A 21,555-nucleotide genomic window follows, 5' to 3' on the forward strand; every position below is an offset into this window, starting at 1 on the left:
TCTTTTATGGGTTGATATACTTAATTCACTATAAACAATGCTCTGATACCAATATGTCACACCCCAAAACCAAGAACGGCGGAAACGTTCTGGGGCGGAGGACGTCATGTACAGTATCACAACAATGAAAAGTAGTAAACAAGCAACAACATCATCCATTGCATTAATAATATAATTATTATACAAATGTGTTCTGTCAAATTTTGATAAACACTAAAGCATAAATCAAAATGAAAGATGAGTCTTGAACAAGCTCCATCTTCCTTTCTCCTTGCATCGGTACCTGTCTACGATGACCTGAGGATACAAGTAATTTTGAAAGCGAGTATCAGCTTTAAAGCTGGTGAGATCATAAGTATTTAGTGTATTAATTTGTATGTATGAATTTGTAAGTAAATGAATTGTAAGTATTGAAAATGTATATGAACTGTAAGTATGAAAATGTTTGTAAAACAACTGTAAACGTTTGAAAAACTTTAGAAATCCCTACGATTCCTACTATTATATAAGGGTGTCTTCTACCAAGACCTAACTGTTCTCAATGTTCGTGTCATGTAAAAGTGTGTAATTTTCCCAAGTGTAACTATTATTAACAAAATATAGTTTTTACATTTATAGTTTAAGTGAAAAGATCCTTAAATATATGTACAGGGAAAGTTAATGTAGTACTAAAACGTAGCGCTATAAGAAGTACTGTTGTACTAACTACCTTAAACCAGATTTATATTAAGGCATCATGTGATTAATTGCACCATACTATCGACTGGTAACAACGACATAAGAATGGTCGTAATAAGGAATGACGTTTGGCACCCGCAGACCTGCAGGTCCCGCTGTAGCTAGCAGCAAGGTGTAGGATAGTCAATCAAGTATAGATCTGTACGCAAACTCACGCTCTCCCATCAAGAGACTCTAGCTACAACTCGGGCCATGACATTTAAGGCATGCTCCGATACACATCACAATAATTAACGTATTCATATCCATGTAATGTAATGAACTGTTCTAGCTGTAATGTACATGCTTTCTACCTGGCAAGTATATAATGTAATCGTTCTAGTATCGTTGTAAATGTTCTCTTTCTAGTATAGTTGTATATGTTCTTCTCTAATATAGTTGTATATGTACGCATATTAATGAAATGTTCTAGCTGTAATGTATGTGCTCTCTATCTAGCTAGTATAGACTCATAAATGAACTTAATCATTGTATGATATCACGTTCTAGTAATAGTTCTAGTATCTTCCTAAACTACCCATATGGTAGTTTACTAGTAATCTAACTGGTGAGTATGGACATGGATGTATACCCTTGCTACCCAAGGGCATGGGATGAACTGGAAGGGCCTTTATGACTATATATGTACACATGATATATAACTAATATTTAAACGACCTTTGGACGAGTACCCGATATCCCACCAGACCACATCTCAAGCGCGAAAAGGAAATAAGGTGGATAGCCTTCCTAAGTCTTTTAAACATTTCTTATATAACTATACATATAGAGGCATGAAATTTATAATATAAAAGCATAAATAAGTTTTGTAAAACATTTGAACATAATTATTATTTTTAGAAAAGATCGACTTGATGTCAACCAATAAAACAGTTTGAAGGCATAGGTTTGATGAAACAGTTTAAGTATAAGGAAACATTTGTTTGGAACACAATTGTAAATAAGTTTGAAATGTGATATACTGAGTAAAATGTATAGTGTAATAAGGAGTTTAACACATATAAAATGTTTATGAAAATCATTTGAAGGAAACTATTTGGTAAAACGGCTAATGTGTAGCCAATCATTTAAATGCTGCATATTAATCACATGTGATTGATATAATAACTAGCATAATTCTACTTATTAATCGCATGTGATTGATATAATATCTAGCATAATTCTACTTGTATCCCCACCATAAAACATTTAAAAATAGTTTAAAACATTATTTAAGGGGTATGAACTCACCTGTAGTAAGTGACTGGAATTGAACGGACTGTTATCGTAAGGAAGGATCGGGTAAGTGCTTGGTGTCAAGTGAAGACTTTAGACACACACAATGATCCTAATTAGATATGAAGACATATGTATATAAATAATTAGTGATTAAAACACTAATTATACAGGTATAAACATTTAAACGCGAGGAAAACACTTTTGGTCAAGTGCTAGGAGGCTAATGGGTTGCAATAAAGGAGTGCAATGACCCTAATGGGAGTTTATGGTCTAATGGCCATATGTTTTGGAGTTACGGCCCAGGGGAGTAAACGCCTGGCCGTAAACTCTCAACAAAGTCTCTAAATGAAGTCTAACAATTATACAACTCATGTGGTGAATTGCTTCAAGGCTTAAACAAGTGTTTGGGCTTCTTAGTAACTCCTTTGAGGAGTTTACGGCCCTGGGACGATATCCCATGGAGTTTACGGCCGTAAAATCCCTTGGGAGGGTGTTTATGGTGTTTTCAAGTCTCTACAATAACTAGGAACTAAACTAGGCTTTTGTACTTGGCTTTGGAAGAGCTTATGGCACCATTTGGCACCATTTTATGGAGTTCACGGCCCTAGAACCTTTTGGGCCATGAACACCTTACTCTTGGTGTTCTAAGTGTGTTAGCTAGTCCAAAACTCATTTAGGTACATGCCGAAATGTCACAACTGGAAATTTTGTGTCATGTAATCTATACATTCAAGTTAATGTGAATCAAAAACTTCAATCAAATACATCATATAAGTACTACAAATAGTCATCAAACAATTGGAGACCCTAAAAGTCCTTGTTAAGTCCATTTTGGATTAGAACTCTCCTATTGGACCCAAATGGACCAAAAAGCTTCCAATTAGACTATCATGGGCTTAGAACCCTAATTGGGCTCTAATTGGACCCACACTTATTTATTTCAATATTTTGGGCCATATTGGGCCTAGAATGAAATAAATCACAAGCTTTGATCCATAATTTAACCTAACCTAGCTTATTAAAGCATAAAAATCACAAATTTATTTTATAAGGCCAATAAGCACCCAAACTACCTCTAATGTTGGGCTTAAGGGCAAAAAGCCCAAAAATCCCTTCTTCTCTCCCTATTCTCGGCCCAAGCCCAAGGAAAAAGGGAGAGTTGACCTTGGGTTGCCACCTTACTTTTATATGTTGGATTTCCATGCACATAACTCATGTTTCCAAGCAAGCATCATATCAAGATCACTTCTTTCTTCTCTCCTCTCTCACTCTCGGCCAAACACAACACACACACACTCACAAAAATCTATTCTACTCTCTCTAAATCTTGAAGAACATCTCCTTCCCCCTTCTCCAAAAATTTCGTGAATCAAGGGCTTCACAAGGAAAATCCATCACCAAAAATCATCATCTAAGGTAAGTTGATGACTAATCCATGATCTAGCTACTTCATTTTATTAAAATCTCTTCTAAATTCATTCACTCTTGTGATCTTGCATCCTAGAGGTCGAAATCTTCATCAAAGGGTACTAAGACCAAAAAAAATCACTTCATTTTTCTTCCATCTTCTCTGCAAAACCGAAACCACACCCAAGGTGAGCTTCATACCCCCTATTTTCTGTTTTTATGAGTTTTATGGGGGGGGGAATACAAGTAAAAGTGTAGATCTATATGTGTTTTGTATGCCTTGTATGATTTCCATGCTTATATGTATGCATTTGTGTGTTATAATGTTGGATCTAGCCATAAAACCCCTCAAAACCGAGATATATCTTGTGTTAAATGATTTTAGCTTCAAATATATTTCTACATACAAAGTGTTTCAAGAAAATTGGCTAAGTGGGTTAGTAACAATTTTCTTTGAGTTAAAAACACAAATTTTGGGCCTAAAATGTGAAAAATACAAAATCAAGGATCCAAATTGGCATATCACGAATTCTGCTGGATGAAGTGTGCCAAAACAGTTTCCATAAACCAATTTCTAGAAATATACTCATTTAGAGGATTAAAAACATAAATTCCAAGCTTAATGGGCTAAAAATGACATTTTTGGCCCAATGAGGCCCATTATGCGAATTTTTCTGTTTTGGAGGGCCAAAACTGTGATTTTCTGTAAAACAGTGGACCATAAGTGATCCAAGTCCTTTTGAAAGGTTTAAAATGCTTTTCAAATTTAAAAAGGACCAAAGTTGCAAAAGTTTCACAATTTGGGCCAAAATTGTCAAAATTGCGAAAAAGAAGGGTTAAAACCGAGAAAACTGCATTTTCAGGGACTTAAACTGTTTTCAATGAAATATATGCTGAAAAATATTAATTTCAATAATTTTTGGTGTTAAAATGTCAAGAAAATTAATTTAAGGACCAAACCGGGAAGTATTTAATAAAAGGGTTGAAAATGTAAACTTTACAAACAATGAGGGGCTGAAAACAGAAAATTCTCAAGGCTAATTCAAAATAGACAATTTGATCAAATAATGGCATCGCGGCTTTCGACGAAGTACAATACATTACAATACCAAAAGTCGTTGTTAAACGAATTGGCTCGGTCTCGAACCAATAGAAATCTACAACTACTAACACTACGACACTACTACACTACAGTTCATACAAATAACGTTTGGGAACTTAGCTTACATACGAGTGTGCACAGACGTCTACGCACCATCTTCGGGCCCCAAAAGTGTAAAATCTTGCTTGTTGGGCCTAGCTAGCCCAATGACCTGATCTTAAGGCCCGAAGACGCATATTTTTCTACGAAGTGTTGAGTTTCACCAACTTGGCACAACGTAGAGGGACTTTCAATGGCTTGTACACCACTGGTCCCCAAGGGTCCTTTGGTATTGCTAGAAAAGTCTGCATATTTTTCCGAGGCGGGTTGGGGACCCCTCGTACGCATATTATCCCCAACCGATTAATAGAGTCATCGAGGCCTTCGTGTCCTCTTACTCTTCGGATGTGGGACGACACATAATCAGGGGGGCTGGATAACGTGATTTGTACGGACGACGCCTTCGGGATCGTTAGTATTGCTATAAACTGGGCGTTTGTGTAATGCGGGTTTGTAGTAAATAATCATGCTCAAAAATAATCCAACGTCGCCTGGGAATGAGACTTCTATTTTTTTTGTAATGGTTTCAACGCAACTTAATGGATTTCAAAGGATTAGGAAAACATCGGGTTTTCCTAGGTTTTTTTTTTCAAAACATATCGGATTCGAAACGCATACAATTTTAATGAACCATTTTTACAAGTATAGAAACAAACAAGCATACCTATGGATCTTCACAACATTTTCGAAAGTCTTTCATTTCAGAAAATATCGGATTTTCTGGTGGTTTTCAACAATACAAAACATTGGATTTCAAACACTACTTATGAACTCACCAACATTTCATATGTTGACGTTTTTCAAAATACTTGTATTCTCAGGGAACCAATGAATCAAAGGAAATCATATTCAGTGACGGTTGCAGTTTATTTATGTATGAATCGAACAATTTAATTTTGGGAATGTAATGTTTAAACAATGTATGACATGTAAACGCTACTGGTTGTACTTTATTAATGAATGGTGATGAATGTTGTTATGTTTCATATATATTCAATGTTATGGTATTCAATTGAGTCACGACAGCCCCCGGACGTTTCCGCCGTCTGGTTCGGGGGTGTGACACCAAATTAGTCTCTTCGCTTAAGGAAGGTTTTAAGGGCATTTTGGCACTTAAACATGGAGTTCACGGACCAAGAACACCCTTGGCCGTGAACTCACTTTTCATCATTGATTTTAATTGCTTTTGGTGTCCTAAACATACAATGGTGGGTTCTAGTTTTGAGTTCTAAAGCTTTGAGGGACATTGTAACACTTTAGGACCTTATAATGGAGTTTACTCCCCAAGTGTTCTTGGGCGGTAAACTCCCAAATCTTGGGGTCTTAATCCTATTTTGATGTTTTCTAGTCATATACACACTAGCATACAAGTCTAAGGTAGTTACAAATAACGGGGAAAGGACTAGGTAGCATTTAAGCCACTTATCGGAGTTTACTCTCCAAGAACGTTCTTGGGCGGTAAACTCCCGAATCTCACAGATTTGATATGTAATTGGTGTTGCTAAACACAATCTAATCTATATAACATAACTAGATCGAAGTACTCACAATTTGGGATAAAAACCCGATGATCCGTGAGAGAGAATTTTGGCTTTTCTCTAATTGGAATTCAACTAATGAACCAATTTGGTTCAGAATTCCATTTATAGTCCTGAGATATTTTGGCAGAAAATATTTTTATTCCTGAAACGAATTCTAATGTCCTAGAGTATTGGAATAACAATGTTGCACAAAACCCTAGTGCATCCACTCTCCTAATATCTCCTTAAGTGTAAAATCCTGAAAACTGCCAAACTTATACTCGAAATCTGAGTTTTCACTGTAACTGTTCTACTTCTATTGGCTTCAAATGGTTTGTTCATAATGGAAATTTCGGGTTGTCACATCATCCCCCTGTTGAAGGGAATTTCGTCCCGAAATTAGAATTTAGTCAAGGAAGTATGTACGAATGATCGAGTCGTGAGGAGGAAACCTCCTAATCGATTAGTTCTAGCGCACCTAAGTGAAATCGGGTTCTCGGTTGGTATTCCAACGAACCTTCACTAACTGATGACGGCGTTGCTTCGTTCGCTTGACATCTCGGTCGAGGGTCACTACGGTTCTAATACGAAGTCAAGGATCTCGACGAGTGGTCTTACAAGAGTCCTAACGGAAAGGTATGGTTTCACAATCGAGACGCGAAGAGTAGGATGTACGATACTGAGTTCGCAGAGTAGGTCTAGTTTGTGCGAGGCACAGGACTGATTCTGATAAGAATCTTGGAGGTCCTAACTATATTTGATTTAGCTTTCCACGCGATACGAAGCGTATTAAGCCATTCCCAGAGTGAGTTAACCTAAAGAGCTTGGTCACTCATTTGGAATTCCAAAGGTTCCTTTTCTTGCTTAACTTCCCAGTCAAAGGCCACCCTTTGCTGGGTCAGAGTAGTACGGGTTTCTGAAATTTGCGAGGAGTTCTGAATGAACTATGATAGTAGGTCGGTAAGACCTAGAATTTGGCGAAAGACTGTCGGCGTCTCTGGTGTCGATAAATGCTCAACGGTTTTGACAAATTGAAAGAGTACTCAAAATTTCCCACATTACAACAGTGTGTCATAGAAATTTGACTTTTCAATTTCAAAACTCGTGCCTAGAGAACTTCGCTAAAAGTTCCTCTGTAGGAAATGTTTCTAGGGGGTTCCTTCTTACTACGAGTGTAGATAAGTAAGTCATTGTATAGAGAAATGACGAACTAATCCAAGTAAGAAAGACGTACCTTATTCATTTAGCTCATGAAAACTATGGGCGTATTGGTCCTATCCAAAGGGTATCACTACGGACTCGAAGTGTCCGTATCGAATTCGGAAGATAGTCTTCCGGACATCTTTCCCTAATACTCGAACTGGTGATATTCGAATCTCAGATCCATTTCTGAAAGTAATTCTTTCCTTGCGTTTGCTCAACCATTTCATGTATGTGAGGCAGAGATGACGATTTCTAATAAAAAAATCTTGACGGAGTCCTCGATATCCGAGGCACATACGATGCAATCTGTCAATCTCTAGGAGAATAAGACTGGGGTTCTCTGGGATGAGAAGCCTAGTCTTCTAATTCTATTTCTGTGTGGTTCGCTAAATTGTCTGCACTGTTTTTGTGTCTCCGTAGGTGTTTAAGCTGTAGGGCGATCTGTTTACACGAGTCGTACTGGGTTCTAAGTTTGTTCACATGACGATGTGATTTCTCGTAGGCTTAGGCAGTTCTCCGTCCTGAAGTTCATATTAGAATTCATTCCTGGTTTCACAATCACTTTTTCGTGTATACGAGTCATATATAATTAAGATTGAAAAGGTAGTCGAATAACTAATTCTTCTTTAAGCTCACATCCCCTGGGGGAAAAAGAATTTAAAGTGGAATCATCAATTCTAAACCTGTAGAACCTTGATTATATATCACTCTTATGCATACATTCCTCAGTGATAGATCAATCGTATAAATCCTTGGATTGAACTTGACGTACTGCACGAGTGGTACTTCGGGGGTTTCTTTGGAAAAATAACTAAGAGGTACTCCTGGCACGAGTACTTCGGTGTTCTGTTATGACGGCTTCACTGGAAAAGTGATCTAGAAGAAACAGATGTACGTATGAAGCTGTTTTCGTGAAGAACAAACTGAATGGAGTCATATGATAATTTCGGAATGATACTGGAACTTAAAGACATTAGATTTGAACATAAGACGTTTACAGACAAAACACAACCGTGCAAGCATGAACAGAGTTACAGTACTTCAGATTTACCACAAGACTATTGATGCGAATAAGATATACTACAAAAGACAAGTAAACACAGCACGAGAATCTATATACTGACAGGATCTCGCAAAAAGTAAGACTCTAGTTGCACTAGTTCTAGATAGTTTATAAGTCTGTTACAACAACATGCCTAAGTTACATTAACGAGGGTTCCGGCGTAGGCTCTCCTGCAGCTGTGATCCTGAGAATCTTCCCATCAGCACTCGAGTTCTTTGTTATCGGGCAATCTTTCTTGAAGTGTCCAATTTCACCGCATTGGAGACATATCTGGACTGCACCAATATTGGTGGTAGAAGTGAAGTGTCGAGCGGGATTTATGGGGATGCGGGTTCTTTCCTTGATTTTCTTCTTTGGCCAATCTCTTTTATAGTGCCCAAACTCACCACAATTATAGAAAACTAGGCTTGCTCCAGTGGTGGAGGTAGTTCTACAGAAACGAGCAATATGCCCCATCTTGTTGCAATTTTCGCATTGCAAGGCTCGGCAAATTCCCTCGTGGTGGTAGTTGCACCGGTCGCACTTTGGGAGTGTTCCTTTGTATGGTCTGCTTGGTACGGGGATGGCAGAGGTTTCCAGTTGCTGTTGTTGCATGGCAAGTTTTCGGGGTTTCTTGCGTTCTATCTGAGCTTGACACTTCCGTTTCGTGTTCTTTGATCTTCGGCTTTGCGGGCCTGAGGCCGTTACCGTTTGATGACTTCCTGGATGGATACCACTATTGGAAACTTCATTCCCATTAACAACATTGACTGTGCTAATAGCGCAACGCTGCGCAAGGACCACGGTTACGGCAGCCACCACGGCAGTTGTAACTACTGTTTGAAAGGTAGCGGCGTCCATAGGAAAAGCGGAGGTTTCGCTGTTCGACTGATTGCTTCCGGATGACGAAATGATCATGAAACACGAAAGATAAGGATTTTGTGAGCGATTCTGGTTGACCCTAGATGTACTTCGATTGCTCAAGAAAATAGTAAGAGTATGTTCACGAAAGTTTGACCTACATCCCTATGATGCAGTCCTAGTGCGGAATGGAAGTATGTTCGCGAAGGTTTGACCTACATCCCTATGATGCAGTCCTAGTAATGAGTACAAGTAAGTGCGTAGAATGGTCTCAAGGCATTTGTCGTTCAAGCCGAGGAATCGTGGGTTGGTGAATAACAAGATCCAACCACTGAAAGAGACTTGGAAATGTATCCGGATCTAACTTGCTATAGTCCAATGACTTGACTAAAGCAGGTTTCAGATAGACTCCAATAAGAGTATGATAAGAGTTCTTGAATGAAGAATGACACAGAAGTTAGCTGGCTGTCAATATCTTTGATATTCACGACGTAAAGATTCAGGAAAAATGACCTTGTAAAGGTCTTACATCATATCCCGAGAAGATAGTTCTTGACAGCATAAGGACCTAACCTAAAGTACTTACAGTACAAGATAATTTCATATAAAATGCCACATCAGGCAAAGACAGAAAACGATTACTTTCTAACAAGGGAAGCAAAGTAAAGAGTCTACTACTGACGACGGTCACCCCACTGGACAGGCACGTATACTTTATTAATTGTTTTATTATTTAAAGTATAAACTCTTGGTCAGAGTATTTTTCTCCCTTATGTATTTATAGTTAGTATATCTTTTATGGGTTGATATACTTAATTCACTATAAACAATGCTCTGATACCAATATGTCACACCCCAAAACCAAGAACGGCGGAAACGTTCTGGGGCGGAGGACGTCATGTACAGTATCACAACAATGAAAAGTAGTAAACAAGCAACAACATCATCCATTGCATTAATAATATAATTATTATACAAATGTGTTCTGTCAAATTTTGGTAAACACTAAAGCATAAATCAAAATGAAAGATGAGTCTTGAACAAGCTCCATCTTCCTTTCTCCTTGCATCGGTACCTGTCTATGATGACCTGAGGATACTAGTAATTTTGAAAGCGAGTATGAGCTTTAAAGCTGGTGAGATCATAAGTATTTAGTGTCTTAATTTGTATGTATGAATTTGTAAGTAAATGAATTGTAAGTATTGAAAATGTATATGAACTGTAAGTATGAAAATGTTTGTAAAACAACTGTAAACGTTTGAAAAACTTTAGAAATCCCTACGATGCCTACTATTATATAAGGGTGTCTTCTACCAAGACCTATCTGTTCTCAATGTTCGTGTCATGTAAAAGTGTGTAATTTTCCCAAGTGTAACTATTATTAACAAAATATAGTTTTTACATTTATAGTTTAAGTGAAAAGATCCTTAAATATATGTACAGGGAAAGTTAATGTAGTACTAAAACGTAGCGCTATAAGAAGTACTGCTTTACTAACTACCTTAAACCAGATTTATATTAAGCCATCATGTGATTAATTGCACCATACTATCGACTGGTAACAACGACATAAGAATGGTCGTAATAAGGAATGACGTTTGGCACCCGCAGACCTGCAGGTCCCGCTGTAGCTAGCAACAAGGTGTAGGATAGTCAATCCAGTATAGATCTGTATGCAAACTCACGCTCTCCCATCAAGAGACTCTGGCTACAACTCGGTCCATGACATTTAAGGCATGCACCGATACACATCACAATAATTAACGTATTCATACCCATGTAATCTAATGAACTGTACTAGCTTTAATGTACGTGCTTTCTACCTAGCAAGTATAGTAATGTAATTGTTCTAGTATCGTTGTATATGTTCTCTTTCTAGTATAGTTGTATATGTTCTTCTCTAGTATAGTTGGATATGTACTCATAGTAATGAAATGTTCTAGTTGTAATGTATGTGCTCTCTATCTAGCAAGTATAGACTCATGAATGAACTGACTCATTGTATGATATCGTGTTCTAGTAATAGTTCAAGTATCTTCCTAAACTACCCATATGGTAGTTTACTAGTAATCTAACTGGTGCGTATGGACATGGATGTATACCCTTGCTACCCAAGGGCATGGGATGAACTGGAAGGGTCTTTATGACTATATATGTACACATAATATATAACTAATATTTAAACGACCTTCGGACGAGTACCCGATATCCCACCAGACCACATCTTAAGCGCGAAAAGGAAATAGGGTGGATAGCCTTCCTAAGTCTTTTAAACATTTCTTATATAACTATAAATATAGAGGCATGCAATTTCTAATATAAAAGCATAAATAAGTTTTGTAAAACATTTGAACATAATTATTATTTTCAGAAAAGATCGACCTGATGTCAGCCAATAAAACAGTTTGAAGGCATAGGTTTGATAAAACAGTTTAAGTATAAGGAAACATTTGTTTGGAACACAATTGTAAATAAGTTTGAAATGTGATATACTGAGTAAAATGTACAATGTAATAAGGAGTTTAACACATATAAAATGTTTATAAAAATCATTTGAAGGAAACTGTTTGGTAAAACGGCTAATGTGTAGCCAATCATTTGAATGCTGCATATTAATCACATGTGATTGATATAATAACTAGTGTAACTCTACTTATTAATCGCATGTGATTGATATAATAACTAGCATAATTCTACTTGTATCCCCCCCATAAAACATTTAAAAATAGTTTAAAACATTATTTAAGGGGTATGAACTCACCTGCAGTAAGTGACTGGAATTGAACGGACAGTTATCGTAAGGAAGGATCAGGATAGTGCTTGGTGTCAAGTGAAGACTTTAGACACACACAATGATCCTAATTACATATGAAGACATATGTATATAAATAATTAGTGATTAAAACACTAATTATACAAGTATAAAGATTTAAACGCGAGGAAAACACTTTTGGTCAAGTGCTAGGAGTCTAATGGGTTGCAACAAAGGAGTGCAATGCCCCTAATGGGAATTTATGGTCTAATGGCCATATGTTTTGGAGTTTACGGCCCAGGGGAGTAAACTCCTAGCCGTAAACTCTCAACAAAGTCTCTAAATGAAGTCTAACAATTATACAACTCATGTGGTGAATTGCTTCAAGGCTTAAACAAGTGTTTGGGCTTCTTATTAACTCCTTTGAGGAGTTTACGGCCCTGGGACCATATCCCATGGAGTTTATGGCCGTAAACTCCCTTCGGAGGGTGTTTATGGTGTTTTCAAGTCTCTACAATAACTAGGAACTAAACTAGGCTTGTGTACTTGGCTTTAGAAGAGTTTATGGCACCATTTGTCACCATTTTATGGAGTTCACGGCCCCAGAACCTTTTGGGACGTGAACACCTTACTCTTGGTGTTCTAAGTGTGTTAGCTAGTCCAAAACTCATTTAGGTACATGCCCAAATTAGTCTCTTGGCTTAAGGAAGGTTTTAAGGGAATTTTGGCACTTAAACATGGAGTTCACGGCCCAAGAACACCCTTGGCCGTGAACTCACTTTTGATCATTGATTTTAACTGGTTTTGGTGTCCTAAACATGCAATGGTGGGTTCTAGTTTTGAGTTCTAAAGCTTTGAGGGTCATTGGAACACTTTAGGACCTTATAATGGAGTTTACTCCCCAAGTGTTCTTGGGCGGTAAACTCCCAAATCTTGGGGTCTTAATCCTATTTTGATGTTTTCTAGTCATATACACACTAGCATACAAGTCTAAGGTAGTTACATATAATGGGGAAAGGACTAGTTGCATATAACATAACTAGATCGAAGTACTCACAATTTGGGATAAAAACCCGAAGATCCATGAGAGAGAATTTTGGCTTTTCTCTAATTGGAATTCAACTAATGAACCAATTTGGTTCAGAATTCTATTTATAGTCCTGAGATATTTTGGCAGAAAATATTTTTATTCCTGAAACGAATTCTAATGTCCTAGAGTATTGGAATAACAGTGTTGCACAAAACCCTAGTGCATCCACTCTCCTAATATCTCCTTAAGTGTAAAATCCTGAAAACTGCCAAACTTATACTCGAAATCTGAGTTTTCAATATAACTGTTCTACTTCTATTGGCTTCAAATGGTTTGTTCAGAATGGAAATTTTGGGTTGTCACAGAAAGCAAACTTCTCATGACAAAGCGGGTGAGAGGTAAATGGAACTTGAAGCAGCTTAAGAACCATAGCCTAATGTAGTTACAGTTGGAACTAAATTTGAAAAGGGATTGTTAAACGTGAATATTAGATACTCGTAAACACAAATTATTCACGTTAGTGGTGGAAATCATCTATGACTTGAGAAATGAGGAATCTCTCATTGATGAGCTTTTTGTTAATGATTTCTGGAAAATCCATCAAGTACCAAGATGTTATGTCAGATATCGAATCTGATAAATGACTTTGAGTCATGAACATGAGATGTAATACATGTGTAATAATCAAGTATGGTCTTGATTAAACTTCCTCTTTATAGCAAGGCTAAAAGGAGTAAGTGATTCTTCTAGAAAGAATACATTACATGGGTAACCATACACATTAAAAGCAAGACTTGCTATAAAATGATTTTATCATACTCATGACAATGACTATGATCAACCATTTTCACAAGTAGATGTGCTTAGAACAATAAGAATATTGTTTATTATAAATTGTGATGTGAGTTAGAGATGATTAAGAACACAATTGAATTAACAAAAGTTGTAAATAGACACAAAATCTAAATAGGATTTGTTTGGTTCTATTACATCTGAAGAGTACAAGAGAATTTCATAGTACAAAATACAAATGACGTTCAGTTCATTATCCTGTACTCTATGTACTTACCCTATTTACAGGGTACAACAAAATAACAAAAAATTACAAGGGCTAGACATTATGTATCGAAACTGAATTGCCTTGTAAAATAGATAATGTGTCAAAACTATTCTACTTTCGATACCTAATTGACATAGACTACTTTCGACTTCTCACTATACACATTCGACCCAACATTCTCCCCCTTAGTTAGAAAAGTCGAAAAAGCTATCAACTTTGCCGTTAATAAAAGCTCTCTTCTGATTTCAATATACCACAAGAGAAACTTCCTTATCTTTGCCTTGAATCCATCAACATTCATTTTGCAGTAATCGATTAGAATTAGGATGTTTATGAAATGAGAATATGGATATCTTTTCAAGTCAGACACTTGAAACAAAAGCTTCGTAAAAATCTCCTTCGTGTTCTTTCCCTGGAAAATTAACACCATAAGGCTGATGAATGATTTCATCGTCTTCAAATTCATTGATGTTCAATTTTTCCTTTGCCAGAGTTTGAGGCACTTTAACAATCTTAATGATAGCAATGGCAAAATCATTATTTGCGATAGCCAAATAATCATAGTAGTTATCCAGAAAACCCTTAATATAATCAAATCCAATGTTGAAGTCATTTCGATTCGCCTCAGGGATCTTCGACACATCCAAATTGATTAATATCTTTGTGACTGAGATAAGATCATTTGGATTCATCAAATGGAAATCAGCAACTTTGAACTAAAACTTGACATTGTTTTCTCTCACAACTGAGTAATGAAACTTCTGACACAAACCCATGAACAAAGTATCCCTTTTTATTTTCATCACCTTCACAATCTTCACCAAATACCATACTTCATCTTCATTATTTCCTAAGATTGCATGGAAGTGAATCTTCAACTTTTTGTATTTGTTTTTGTCTTTGAAATTATCTGCCAGTTTGAACTGTGGAGATGCGAAAAGCATGTGATTGACTGGAAAATCTAGTTGACTGAAATCAGAATGTTCAGTGTCAAAACTCTTCTTTGGACTTTTGAAACATTCGTCATTGGTCCTCAAAACAACAATTTCGATTGTTTCATAACATCAGTTCCTATTTGGATCACCTTTGTTCAAGCCTGGTGGATCATTCTCTTCCTCATCTGATTGTTCGGGTAGAATGACCTTCTCTGTGCCTTTTGGATCTACTATTGAAATTGTCTTAACAAGGGCATTACTCGAACCTCTTTCACCCTCCTTAATTGAAAAACCTTTCAATGGAACTCTCGGCACATTTTCTATTGTATTCATTGTTGTCGATGATACAGTTATTGGCTTCATGGGGATTGTAGTTGGAATTTGAGTCGAAATAACCTTTCCAACCACTAATCTTGTTTCATCACCATAATTTTTGGAAGATCATGCTCCTGCAACTCCTTTCTCTCCCATTGCGAGACTTGCATAGCACGTGGAGCATTAATTGGTAAACAAATTACCAAACTAAGGATTGGAGCCAACTTAGCTTTGATGGTTGACTTAATATTCGAAAGCATCTTTGATATTGACTCTTGAGAGATGGTGATTGGTTCGAAAGCTCCACCTTTGATAAAATTTCTTTAATACTAGATAATAATTCCTCCACTTTCTCAAACACCTTTTCATCCTTCTTAGAGTTAACTTAAAGTTGTTTAGAGTATTCGTTGTTGAACTCAACCAAACAAGTTATGGCAACAACATTAACGTATACTTTTCCATGTCACTACTTGTAATTTTCTTCCATCTTCTTGACTTCTTCTGTCACCAAATATTTGAGTTTAGAGACTTTGTGATCAAGAGTCTCCTTCACTGCATTCACCTTTTCGATGAAAAGTTCATGAAGTTCATTTGCGATATCATGAAGCTTTTTAATTTTATAATCATAACTATTGGAATGAAAATCTAATCATTATGCTTGTTTTTGCTCAATGCCCTCAATCATATCTCGCAATCATGATTCTTGAGATTTCAACAAATAGTCCATTTCGACTCCATTCACATAATTCTTTCATCCAGTAGTTGTTGATATTTGATGATGAGAATTGAGCTTTGAGTTGAGGATCTTGATTTCCTTACCCAAATTGATTAGTTCATCATGAATATTTTCTTCTTCTGGATTGAATTGAATATCGGGAAACGAAACCATGATATCATCATCATTAGCTTCATATATTTGAAGTGACTTTTCATTTGATTTTGAGGAGAAAAGATTAGTGATAGGTTCTTGTATAATACCAAAGAATATTGGTGAGTAGTCGAAATAGGAATAGAAGTAGGAATGGGTGATGTTGGTGGTGGTAAAGCTATTAAAGTTGCAATGGAAGATGTGATGGTAGATTCGTTATTGATCATCCCTTCATCCATGTTGACATTTGTGTCCTTTCTAGATAAGTTCATAGTGATGTATGGAGTTCCGACCTCCTCCTGACCGGACTCAGTATTTGAAACCCATGATAATTTGACTAATGCCTACTCAGGGATGTTAGTTTGTTGTTGATCACCCGAATTGATCTTTGTATCCGTATTAGATACCTTTGGAGTGACACTAGGAGTCCTTGTGTCCTCAAAAGTCAATTTGGCAGGGGTATCCTTTCATGGTGAACCAATATATCAAACCTCGATTCGAATGTCTGACCTATCGCTATCACTACCATTCTCGGTCTCGACAGTCACATTCTCAAGTGGAACACAAACATGAACATGCTTTCCCTTCTTTAATTGTTGAGAAACATCCAAAGTTCGACGCTTCTTTGATGCTAGAGATCTAGGAGATGAAACTTCACGAACAAGAACTCCATTGCTAGTAAAAGTGTAATTGCTAACCATCTTTGGACCACCCTTAGAAGAAACAGGATTTGAGGATTCGACAACACTGGGCTCAACACTTTCGAAAACTGGCTCTTGAGTAGATATCTTGATTGGAGAATCAGAAGGTTTCTTAGTTGGTTTAAGAACCCTAGTTTTTGTTAGTATGGTTTCTTTAACAGTGTCCTTCTCCACAACTTGTGGCTTTTCTACCTGTTTCTTCTTCTCTGGAGCCTTAGAGCCTTTCAATGTTCCTTCTACCCCAGTTGGATTAGAAGAATCATTAGAAGCCAAGTATTGCACCAACAATGGATTTTTCGGATCCACCAGTTTCAGCATTGAATCCAGAATTCGAGAAACATAAGGAAAGACATTAACATCATCCACAGAAACCCTTGGGGCAATCATCGTTATGAATTCTATAATATGAACACCGGATGGAACCAAAATATTCTCCTGACTGTAAACTTTAGAATTAATTTCAAAACCAAGAACTCAACACACCAATTTCTAGCTTCGTGTGAGAAATTGAAATTACAAATTCCTCCCATAGAAATGAAGCATAATTGGCATCTTGACCATATTATACTCCCACCATAACTGAGTATACTTCCATCTTGGCCTTGTCAAGTCCAGAGCTTCTTCCCGTCAAACATCTTAAAACGATCCCAAACAAGAAACTCCAAAAGCATGGAAGAATGGACTTCTTAAAGTGGTTAAATTTAGTGAAGGTAGGTTGATGTCCCATTTTTTTAAACATATGAATAACTTGATCATTCGTAACTTCTTACAAGGTAGTTGAAGTTAGTAGTCTCAAAATTTGTGCAAACTGTTTCTGAGTGAGCTTCTTTGATTTTTAATTTGTAAGCTAGAATGTAACCACCTTGGTTTTTTTTGATCACCGCAGTTGACGTCGCGAGAGACAACCATTCCATTTGGATTGCAAATGAAGTAGAAATAGCATACGACAATTCAGAGTTATTCAATGTTCAAACAAACATCCATAACACCTCTGAGTATTGAGCATGAGTAGGAACTAGACGAAGATTATTGTGTTGAATATTCATCATAGGTTACGAAACATCTTCCTTATTGGCTGTTGCTTGATCAACATTGCATTGAGAAGCATCCATTGTTTAGAATTTAATAGAATTTGAAGAATTTAGAAGGGATGAGAAGTTAGGGTTCTTGAGGTTTAATCAGCGAGTAGAAACCTGAAAAGGAAATCATCATATTCCTTCAATAACTTGTGTTATTTTTGAATTTGAATCGATACCCAATATGAAAATGCCACGTAATAAAACTAATCATCATGTTGCACCTTGATTCCCGTGAAAATATTGAATGGTCATATCCATCGGATCTTTTGCTTTTCCCAATCGGATAAGAAATATCACATGTTTCGTTTCCAAATGAGTAAACCATGTGTTTCATTACTAATGAAGAACAAATCCATCGGCATGGAGGAAGGGCTCATACGCTTATGCGATTGTGAATCAAAATCATATGCCAGAATTTGAAAAATCTATGTTTCGAGTTGGTAATACCCAAAAACTCAATGATTCCAGTGTTGTTATGTGGCAAATAACGATATAGAAGCAATAAAAAATAGTGAGAATCGTGAAATCATTTTGATAAGAAAACTGATCGATCCCGGGGAAAGATCTCTTCATTCGACATCAAGAGAGATGAAGAATTGCTTGTGTGGTGTCCCGTGAATTACAATCAAATACTCATTGATAACTATCAAAGGGCTTCTTTTTCTTTTGTTTTCGAAGGTTGCTTCAACTGTACACATTATCACAACATAACATAACATAAGGTTGCTTCACAAGTATGGTTGGTGATGATTATAAGTAACAAAAGTTCACAGAAGATATTAAAACGAAAATCTCATCCCTAAAAAAGGAAAGACTGGATCTTTGTGGGTAAAAACATCTTAGTATTAGAACATTTTATCAAGGTCACACAATACAAATGAAAATGAGATTCTGAATATCAAAATGGTACCTTCAAACAAATGTTTCCTGAAAATATTGAACAAGAATGTTCACCGTCAATTTTTTATAGTTAAAGAATTTTTGGTTTCACCTTAATCATGGAAAAATGGTGCAGGATCATAATCACAGAGGTTTGAAATACCTATATCCTGGTAGGTTTTGACCAGATATGTATTGGGTATGTTTCATAGTGTGTGATCACGAAAGAAATTTTGGGTGAAAAAGATTAGGTGAAAGAACTCATTGTACCTCTGCTAAAAATTTTGACCAAGCAGAAAACTCTTACCTCATCTTGCGAAGAGTATGGTAGCTCATGGACTAATGTGAATACAACCTGATTGGGAAGAAACTTTTTACTGAAAGGTTTCATTAAGGCTTCGAACACAAAGAGTCTTTGATGCTTTGAAGATAACATGTTGCAACATGTTTCTAGAGACACATAAGAAGTACACATTGTTGAATAATACATGTTCCCTTGATGAATATTCTCATGTATCATGTGGAAGAGCATCATGTTGCTACAATGAGATTCCAATCAAATTATTTTTGTCTTTTGTATTTATCAAAGACAAAACAATTTTAAGAAAATCTTTTTGGATTTTTAACTTTTGAAAAAGAAAAAACAAAAATATGAAAATCCTTTTGCATTTTTCATCTTTGAAAAAGCAAAAAATAATAATAATAATAATAAGAAGAAGAAAATCTTTTTGGATTCTTGATTTGTGATAAAGCAAAAACAAAAAATAAAAGCAATCAGAACATTATGTAGATACTTTCGACCCATAAGCTAACAGTCTTCAAGAGTAGGTTGTGCGTTGAAAGTCTTCTATGATATACAAATTGAAATCCAATACTAAATGATTAAGAAGGAGGTCGAATGCAGAGCTATTCGAACGGTTAACATGAACAGTAACATATTAACAAAACACAAATAGTCGAAAGTAAATAAAACACATGAAAGTTATACCCACTAATCAAAAGTAATAAAAGTAATCAAAAGTAAGGTAAAACATATGTTTAAGTCAAGTTCAACAAGAATGTGGTACAAAGTTGGCGTTCATCATTCCCGTTCCATTCAAAATCCTTATGAATGATTTTTATCTAAGGGTTTTTTGAAAATGTTAGCAAGTTGATCTGATGTTTTGACCAAATGGACTTCAGTGTTTCCATCTGCAACGTGGTCTTTGATAAAATGATAATGAAGAGCAATATGTTTTGTTTTCGAATGTTGGACCAGATTATGAAAAATGCGAATTGCACTTGCAGAATCACAATACAGAGGTATTTTATTCATGTTAATTGCTAAGGACTAATGGTTAATAACTTCAATAGCAATGATATATACTACCTCAATAGTCGAAATAGACGCACAAGTTAGTTTTTTCGATTGCCAACTCACAAGTTTTCCATCCAAAAATTGATGTGTTGGGTTTTGGTTCAAAATAGTTTCATAAACATGAAAAAAAATATGGCAACGGAAGACTTTAATTTTTGGAAATAACATAAACATTTATAGCCACCAAGGATCCTCTTGAAAGTTATAAAAAGATTAAAACACCAACCGAAGAGGTGAAGAAATTCTTTGGGTCCTCTTGGGAGGCTTGGAAGTTGATGAAGAATGTTGAACCTTTGAGACACCACCAATGACTGAACTTGATGTAGATGCTGGTCCAAAACTCTTAAACCCTTAAGCTTTAAGTTCATAACCAATATGAACTTAAATAGGGATTGAAGATGCAAGTGTTCTTCAAGTTTTATAACCAAAACTAGTGAGAAAGGAGAGGGAAGGGATGATTCAGATTTTGCATCAAGGAATGAATGAGCAAATAATCCAAGTGCAAGCTCTCTTATTTATATGCATAAAGTGAAGTTATTATCCATTAGTCCTTAGAACTTAAAGAAATTTTGACCCCATTTTCATAAGCATGTCTCCCATGACTTTAAAGCATGATTAGACAAGTCACACACTTCTTCTTTTTATGCATATCTCGAAAATTGCATAAAGAATAAGAAAGAAAGTCAACCTGTTATAAACTCTTTTATAAAATATAAACCTTGTCTTTCAGGAAAAAGACAAAAGGATTCAACTAGTCCAAAAGTTTGTACATGACTTATAAATCATACCATATGATGTATATTAAGTTACTTTCTAATGGAATTTATTATTTCCATGAAAAAAATAATTTTCTGTTTAACCATAAGAGTTTTGAATATTTACTAAAATCAATTTCTAATAAATAATCAATTGTATCAAGTTGTTGTTAGTGTGACCCATTAGTGTCATATGTTATTTAGTAATATCACTTTAATATGACTCTTAAGCATACTAGGCCTTTCAATTTACCACTTGTGCACGACTCATATTAGATTGATATAAACAGTGGTGAATGTCTAGCTACATTTCACTGCCCCTAAGACCATACGACTTTTTGTGCCATTCTATCAACGCCCAATTCCCAAAAAGCTCAAAGCCACAATTGGTGTATAAGTTAACTTTAACAATTATCCTTTTGCTACAGACATCATGTTGCACATGAGATACATATCGCAATCAATCTCATTGGTTGTTCAACTTTTGGTAAGGCGCCTTAGATGTCTAACAATCAACACATAAGAGGAATAAATCCCATCATGACTACATAAGCCTCTTGTATAGCTCACACCATACCTGAAATGGCTTTTATAACTACCCGTTTATGGAATAACATTTGACCATATCAAGCAT

This window comes from Lactuca sativa, chromosome 7, assembly GCF_002870075.4.
Source record: "Lactuca sativa cultivar Salinas chromosome 7, Lsat_Salinas_v11, whole genome shotgun sequence".
NCBI lineage: Eukaryota > Viridiplantae > Streptophyta > Magnoliopsida > Asterales > Asteraceae > Lactuca > Lactuca sativa.